This window comes from Phalaenopsis equestris, unplaced genomic scaffold (assembly GCF_001263595.1).
Source record: "Phalaenopsis equestris unplaced genomic scaffold, ASM126359v1 Scaffold000994, whole genome shotgun sequence".
Taxonomy (NCBI): domain Eukaryota; kingdom Viridiplantae; phylum Streptophyta; class Magnoliopsida; order Asparagales; family Orchidaceae; genus Phalaenopsis; species Phalaenopsis equestris.
Genome location: NW_018165433.1, coordinates 317,641 through 326,999, shown reverse-complemented (window position 1 = coordinate 326,999; position 9,359 = coordinate 317,641).

Here is a 9,359-nt window from a genome sequence, read left to right as displayed (position 1 = left end):
TGGAACAAAATAAATATGCCTTTGCAGAATGGTGCTTTATGTCTCCCTACTCCGTTTCTATACACTTGATGTGTAAAATAAATGTCATATGAAAATGTTATAATTTTCAATCTTATTTGAGTAATTATTTCTTTAATCATTATGGTTCTTTGTGGCAGAAGATTTTTCTACTTCTTCTCCTTTCTGAAACGAATTTATTAAAATTGTTACTAAATTCAGGTATGCTCTAACTTTAATGTTACTAATTATTGTGTTCATTGGTTAGAGAGGGTTTCTCTTTTGGATAAATTTGGTGTTTTGATATTTAATTGATTTAATTTTCTTTCAATTTTAAGCTTAAAGATATTGTTCATAATAATTGTTGGAATTTCCCTCTTAGTCACCAAGCTCCTAGTTGTTGTATTGATGCTACCAATAAGACTACTATTTTAAATGGTCCTATTTGTGCTTGCAATAGGTGTACCCACCTATTCTCATAAAGATATTTATTTTTCTTTTAACTTGTGATGTTTTATCTTTAAGAGGGATGCATATTAATTTAAACTTTGTTTTATGTTTAAATGATTTTAAATCCCATGATCTTCTCTTTTTTGAATGTCTTTTTTCTCATATGCTTCTTAAAAGTTGTGTTTGTAATGATTATTTTTTAAATACACCTAGCAATATTTTGCAAGTTATTTATCACACTAAAACTTTATCTTACAAAATTTCTAAGTATTTTTTTCTCTTGGCTTTACAAGTGCTTGTGTAGTTGACTTGGTATGAGAGGAATATGATACATTAAAAATATATGCATTTTTAGACTCATATTTTGTACTCATTTTTGGTGATATTGGACTTTAATTGAAGGTATTTTTAATGTTTTCTTAAAGGTTGTTGAATTTTAGGGCTTGGAGCAAAAAGTAAGCAAAAAAGATGAAATTTAGAGTCAAAATGGAGAAGTTGAAAATTTGTTCCGAGCCGACGATGCCAGACTGGGCACTGACAGTACTATTTGACAGAGAACATCAAATTAAATTACGGACCACTGACGACGACAGCGCCAGAATGAGCGCCGACGACGCCAGTGTCGGTTCAGACCCTGTTCTAGAAGATTCGACAAATTTGGATGGTTTTTTAAGAGTTTTTGGATGCACCTATTGGAGAACCGACTCTAGGCTCTATTTGGGGCCGAAATTGATCAGAAAATTGGCTCCTTCCCATTCCTTGCCACCATTCATTCTCTTACCATACACTTTTCCATCTTCATTCCACCACCATTTTGGAGTTTATTAGTGATTTTTCTTTAAGAATTTAGAGTTTTTTTGTTGAGATTAAGTGTGAATCTTTCTCTAAGAGTGTTGGAGAAGGAAAAAAGTGAGAGATTTCTTCTTTCTATATTTCCTAAGAAAGGCTAAAAGGGATTTGATTTGAGAAAGAGTTTCAGATAAGTGTTGATTTTCTTATAGTGTTGTATGAACTTTTTTTTTATATATGAAATTTGTGTTTGGAATTTTCTTTTATGTATGAAATTTGTGTTTTGTTATATCTTTCTCATTAAACTTCTTTCTCCATACTCTGAGATATGGTACTCTGAGATATGGTAAAATGAAAGGATAATATGGATGTGCCAATGTTAAATTATAAAATAAATATTGATGGTTTTTTAACTCCAAACTTAATTTACTTTTTGATCTGGTCAATTGAATTGTTAAAATTTGTTTTGAAATATATGATCCGAGAAATAGAATATGAGTTCTACAACAGAGTGAGGATCACATTTGATTCCATGAAGGAAAATTTTGTTCATGGAATTAAGTGCAAATAAATAGGAAAATATATATTGTTTGGTGTAGAATTGGAGATTTTATGGTGACAGACTAAAATCCCCAATTTGGTCTTAGTGTTTAAGAACTAAAGTGAGAGTTAGCCTTCAGTTGAAGGGAAGTGGGAGCTCTGGAGTGGGAGCCAATATCCTCCTAGCCTAGCCACGGATTTAGGGACTAACTCGAGGATTAGCCAATGATTTTCTATAACACTGTATCAGGGTAGAGAATTAAAACTGCTCCTATTTGGCACACTATATAAAGTTGGCGCCAGTGTCTATTTACTTTATGTGAATTTCCTAGTCAATTTATCATTTCAAATTTAAATCTTCCCCGTGGGATCGATATTTGGGGCTTATATAGAAAGTCTTTTATTAATTGATAACGATACATATACTTACGTAGAATCCCAACATTAATTGCTTAAATTTCTTATTTATAAAAGATTGCATCATATTTTTAGCATTGTTGCATAACATAGTCAACTTTATATATTTTACACAACTATATTTCATTGTGGGATCAAGTTTTTAGCACTGTTGTCGGGAAAGTTAATGGTAATTTAAATAGATTTGGTAAATTAGGGAGTTTATAGATAAAATAACTAAAAAAAATTTAAAAAAATAAAAAATCCAAAAATAAATTTATTTTTATTTAAGAATTTATTTTAAAAAATTTTTCTTTGTTTATTATATTTGTTTATGCGAAATATTGGATCTAAAGGTTTAGTACCTTACGACTCAGAATTAGAATGTACTATTAGAAAATTTTGAAAGCAACAAAAAGAAATTAAAAACTTAAACGAAATGGCGAATAACTTCGATAATCAAATTAATGAAAATCGACAAAGACCTTTAAAAGATTATGCTAATCCGACAGTAGATGAACTTCACTTAACTATTCAAAATTCTGATGGTGCTGCTAATTCATTTGAACTTAAATCTATTATTATCCAAATGGTAAAAAATAATCAGTTTTGAGGAACACCTATTGAAGATCCTAACTTACATCTTGCTAGTTTTCTTGAAATTTATGCTGCTTTTAAATATGACGGTGTGTCTAATGATGTTGTTAGACTTAGACTTTTTCCTTCTTCATTAAGGGATAAAGCCAAGGCTTGGTTAAATTCATTAGCACCTAGATCGATCAGAACTTGGGGAGAATTATCACAAAAATTCTTAGCTAAATATTTTCCACCCTCGAAAACTGCTAAGCTTAGAAATCTTAAAATGATTAGATGTTGGAATTATATATCCTATTTCAGATAGTGCTTGGGTAAGTCCAATTCATTGTGTTCCGTAGAAAGGAGGAGTGACCGTTGAAAATAATGAAAAATATAAATTAATTCCACTAAGACAAGTTACTAGTTGGCGAATTTGTATTAACTACAGAAAATTAAATATGACCACCTGGAAAGATCACTTCCCTTTACCCTTTCTAGACCAAATGTTGGATAGATTGGCTGGAAACAAATATTATTGTTTTTTAGATGGATATAAAAGTTATCACCAAATTTTAATTGCTCGAGAGGATCAAGAGAAAACAATATTTACAAACCCTTATAGAACATTTGCTTTTCATAGAATGTCTTTTGGACTATGCAATGCACCTGCAACATTTCAAAGATGTATGATGTCAATTTTTAACAATTTAATGAACATGGAATGGAAGTATTTTTGGATGATTTTTCTGTATTCGGAACTTCGTTTGAACTATGTTTAAATAATTTAGAAAAATTTTTGGAAGTATGTGAAAGAATCAACCTAGTACTAAATTGGGAAAAATGTCAATTTATGGTTGCAGGAGGTATTGTATTTGGGTATAAAATTTTTGAAAATGACATGGAAGTAGGTCCTACAAAAATTCAAGTTATTGAAAATTACCACTCCCTATTGATGTTAGAGGGGTAAGAAGCTTTCTAGGACATGATGGATTATATAGGCGCTACATAAAAAAATTTTCAAAAATAGCGAAGCCATTATGCCAACTTTTAGAAAAAGATAAGAAAAAGATAACTTTTAGAAAAAGATACAAAATTTGATTTTAATGAGGAACGCATAAAAGCATTTAAATTATTGAAAGAAAAATTAATCACTGCACCGGGTTGTTTTAGGACAAAGACACAATAAAATTTTTAAAGTAATATATTATGCTGGTAAAACTCTAAATAATGCTCAAATTGGCTACACTGTTACTGAAAGAGAGTTATTAGTTGTTGTTTATATCTTTGATAAATTTAGACCTTACTTAATTGGAGCCAAATGTATAGTGCATACAGATCATTAAAGTCGCTGCTAGGCATCCTTCCACAATTAAGTAAGATCTAAAGTTATCAAAGGTATTACAAACAACTGGCGCCAGTGTCTAAGCATATTACAGACCACTGGCGCCAGCGAGGAATTACAGACCACTGGCGCCAGTGTCGGTTCAAACCCTGTTTCTAGAAGATTAGACAAATTTAGACGCTTTTTGAAGAGTTTTTGGATGCACCTATTGGAGAACCGACTCTTAGCTCTAATTGGGGCAGAAATTGATCAGAAAATTGGCTCCTTTTTGCTATTCCTCGCCACTATACACTTTTCCATCTTCATTCCACCACCATTTTGGAGTCTATTAGTGATTTTTATTTAAGAATTTATAGTTTTTGTGTTGAGATTAAGTGTGAATCTTTCTCTAAGAGTGTTGGAGAAGGAGAAAAGTGAGAGATTTCTTCTTCCTACATTTCCTAAGAAAGGCTACAAGGAATTTAATTTGAGAAAGAGTTTCATATAAGTGTTAAATTTTTTTATAGTGTTATATGAACTTTTTTTTATATATGAAATTTGTGTTTTGTTGTATCTTTCTCATGAAGTTTGAGTAGTTTCCTTTATCTTTCTCTCTATTCTGAGATATGGTAAAATGAAGTGATAATATGGATGTGTCAATGTTAAAATATAAAATAAATTATGATGATTTTCAACTGCGAACTTAATTTACTTTTCGATCTGGTCAATTGAATTGTTAAAATTTGTTATGAAATATGTGATCCGGGAAATAGAGTATGAGTTCTACAACAGAGTGAGGATCACATTTGATTCCATGAAGGAGAATTTTGTTCATGGAATTAAGTGCAAATAAATAAAGAAATATATATTATTGGGTGTAGAATTGAAGATTTTAGGGTGACAGACTAAAATCTCCAATTCGGTCTTAATATTTAAGAACTAAAGCGAGAGTTAGCCTTCAGCTGAAGGGAAGTGAGAGCTCTGGAGTGGGAGCCAGTATCCTCCTAGCCTAGCCACGGATTTAGGGACTAACCCTGAGATTAGCCAATAATTTTCTGTAACATTGTATCAGGGTAGAGAATTAAAACTGCTCCTATTTGGCACAATATATATTAAAACCATTTATCTCATCTCATTTTACCAAAATCTCATTGTAGTGGGAAAGATGTTTTTTCACATAAGAAATCTTCATCACATAAACATAGTTTAATAGTTTAGTAGTTACAGTTTAAACTTTGCATTTCAGTTTTGCTAGTAGTTAAATAACTTACTTCTGATAATATCTTAACATTCAAAATTAGTGACAGTAATTTCATTTTACTTTCTGTGAATTTCCTAGTTAATTTATCATTTCAAATTTAAACCTTCCCCGTGGGATCGATATTTGGGGCTTAAATAGAAAGTCCTTTATTAATTAATAACGATAAATATACTTGCATAGAATCCCAACATTAATTGCTTAAATTTCTTATTTATAAAAGATTGCATCATATTTTTGGCGTTGTTGCATAACATAGTCAACTTTATATATTTTACACAACTATATTTCATCGTGGGATCAGAATACAAGAATTTTCAAGAATCAGCAATCATTTATTAAATCTAATATTCATCATATGTTTTTGCTAATCTCTTATACGAGCAGAAAATGGAACATAATTTCAATTCCTTCTTATATTACTCAGTTTTATAAACTTTGATTGGTTGGTGATCTTCTTCAAGTTTCATTTGCTAAATCTGGATTTGTTTCATCTGACTGGATTTTTATCGGTTGAACTGCTTTTTTTTGCATCTTTTGATTTGTTTTTCATCAGTTGATCTTTTTTCTAGCTTTATGGTTCTTTCTTTGTTGTAGTATTGACTGGTTATTGGATTCTGTTTGTTTTTTTTTTCCTTTGATTATTGCTAAGGTTGCTTTATCTCAACATTTCTGTGACTGTGACATGATTGGTAGTGTTTTTCTTTTATTACCTGATCTTGGCTAAATGTTGTGATTGATATTGATTTACTTTTATTATCGAATATTGGCTTCTTGTTGTGATTGACATAAATCTGTGATGATATCCAGCATTTATAAAATTTCAACTATCTGTTGAATATATTATTATACATTCAATATGTTAGGATGGAAACTTGATAAATATCTGCAGGTTAAATTTTGAGATCCACTGTTTTATTAATTATAAATTTTATGCTTATAACTTTATATTCTACGCTTATTATTTCCTTATTTTTATTATTTTTGGGTAGTTTTTTTGGTTGTTATGTTGTCCTTGCTGATCCCCTTTACATGGGCTCTTGTATCTTGTGGACTCTCTTTTCTCTTTGAGGATTGATGATTGGTTGTGGTTTGGAATGTTACCGTGGCTCTGGTTGTTTCTAACTAATTTCTTAATTTTCATTTAGTGATCATTGGGTTTTCCTTTTTGCCTTTATTGAGCCTCTGTCTGTGGTATGAGTTATGTTTTCTATCTCTTTTCTTTTTCTCAAATTAAGTGGGCGTGACCTTCAAATTTTCTCAAAAAAAAAAAATGCAATGCATAAAGAATCCAATAAAATTTATACCATATTAATTTTAAAATTAAAATAATCGATTTAGATCTATTGTCAGTTAATTAATCATAATATTTCAAGTCAATATTTTTCCCAAGCCCAAAACTTATAGTCCCCAATCATGCATCATTAATTTGCATCCATTTCACTATTGATAAAAGGTTTTATATGAAATATTGTGAATGCGGCAAATATGTCCATAATTACTGACTTGTTCCAAGGATCAGCCTTCATTAACAGTGCCAAATTATATTTATAATCATCAAAGCTCCATAGGTTTAATGTAATTTATTATTATTTTACATATATTGTAATAATAAAAACAAATTAAAGAAGAGGAAAATATAACGATTTGCAATGGCGTGCACGTGGTGTCCACTAACGTTAGGCCTGCAAAGCGGCCGCCCCTTGCCTTCCCCCCACCAACCACGCGACATTGGGCCTAAAATGGCTCCAGTAGGCCCGGTAATTATGCCTCAATTTTTAAGTTTATTTAAATTTTAATTGACACGTAATAAATAATTTATTAATATCTGTTTTTTTTTTTTAGAATTTACATTCCGACCACCCAATTTCTATGTATTTGCATATCAAGAACTTCAAAATTTCTTTTTCCATTTATATCGGCCTAATCTTCCATACCACATTAAACATATCACTATTTTGATATATCTTTTTCATGCATAGTTAAGATCATATATATATATATTGAAATTTAGAAATTTAGCTATTAGATATGCAAATAGATTAGAATTGAGTGGTATGTATGTAAATCTTTCTTTTTAACGTACACAACAGTGAAATCTTGCAAATTAAAATCTCTTATTTTGTTTTTCAACCAGCCTAGACTAATTGCGGTGGGAGTTTTTTAGCTATGGTCTAATTTAAAAAAAAATTATAATAATTATTGCAGTTTTTAAAACATCAGATTATTCTTCAGCTGTTTTTTAATAAGCTGCAGTTGTCTCAAACATAATCTAGGATTGTTGTCCGATGACAATAGTAGTGATAACCAAAAAAATGCCACTTCTAGTAGGGATTGGTACACGTTTGGGGTTGAGGTCAATGTCGAGTTGTGGTCTAGCACAATGCATGTGAGGCCAAAGATAAGTAAGGTGGGGACAATATGATTCGAATTGTGGACGACAAGATCATGGGCAGGAATATTTTCCTTAAAATTCACACAATTTAGATGAATTATAATGTCCAAAAGTTAAATCCTAAAGGAAAATTCAAATTATTACAAATAACCACCACTCTCATTCATACTAAAACATTTTTGCCATTGTTAAAAAGCAAGCAATTATATCAAATGTCAAATCTATCAATGCCAAAGATGTTGACACGATAATATTTGCCATCTGCTTTTCCCAATCATATATTATATATATATTCAAGGGGCATTTACATACATAGGACATAATTTTTATGTATTGACATATCTCACCCCCTAACTTTCATATTTACACATGTATCGCTCGAGTCTTTAATATCACATTTAAAACAATACTATTATCGTTTTATATAAGTGAAATATAAACACCAAAGTCTAGATATGTAAATGTGAAAGTTAAGGTGTGAGATATGTTAATACATAAGAAATGTACTGATCATTTAGGTTCTGTTTGGGGCAGCTGTAGCTTATTGAATAATCTGCTGATAAGCTAGGTGTGGTGGCTATTACCAAGATAATGAAATTTAAATCCCCCCCAAACTACAATTATGCAAAAATAACGTGTTATCATTCAATTAATAATTAATAAAGAGTATATTTTTTTTTTTCAAATCTTATTTCTCTTCTTCTTGACGGTGAGACATGAATTGTATGGTTTGTTTTGAGCATTTCATATGGAATGATATACATTTCAGTCAAGAATGCCCCTTTCAAGTTTCAAAATATCATGAATATTATTTTTAATTAATATTCCTCCTATATCATAGTCTATATTAATGATATTTTAGTTTTTTTTTACCTATATTATAGTCTATATTAATAATATAAACATCTCTAATGTTTCTATTATTCCCATAAACAGAAGCAATAGAAGCATTGCATTCTTCAACAAATTTCTTTATGTCATGACAAAATAACAATAAATTTTGCTGTGAAATTTTATCAAAATATAGAACTATGATAATTCTCGTGTCCCACTTTATCGAAGAATATTTACGGCTTGCAATAAATGATAAATAAGACGGGGCATTTACATAGATACCATATCTAACACGTAAGCATTCATATTTATAAGCATACTACTCAAATATTTAATATGACATCAAAAATATTACCATCGTTATTTTTTAAAGGTGAAATACACGTTCTTTTAATATGACATCAAAAATATTTACCAACCATGTGTGTTAAATATGTAAATAGATAAGAATGGTTGGGTATGTATGTAAAAGTTTCATTAAAAAATCATGATTTTTACAAAATTTAATGAAATTTAAAATTTTTAGGAGCTTAGATGAACAATAAACACTAGCCCATTGATTAAGGAAAACTAATAAATAAATTAACTAGCTAAAATCTATTGCATCACATGATCAAGGGCCCGTTTGGGGCAGCTTATAAGTGTGCGCAACGTACAGTTTGGTTTGTACGTTTTGCTAGCTTATCCGAAGTCGCGTTTGGGTTTTTACACTAAACGCAGGCCGCAAGCCGAACCCCACGGGCCACGTTTCAGGATAAACAACTTATGATGAAATGCACAAACTGCCTCAAATGCACCCGAAA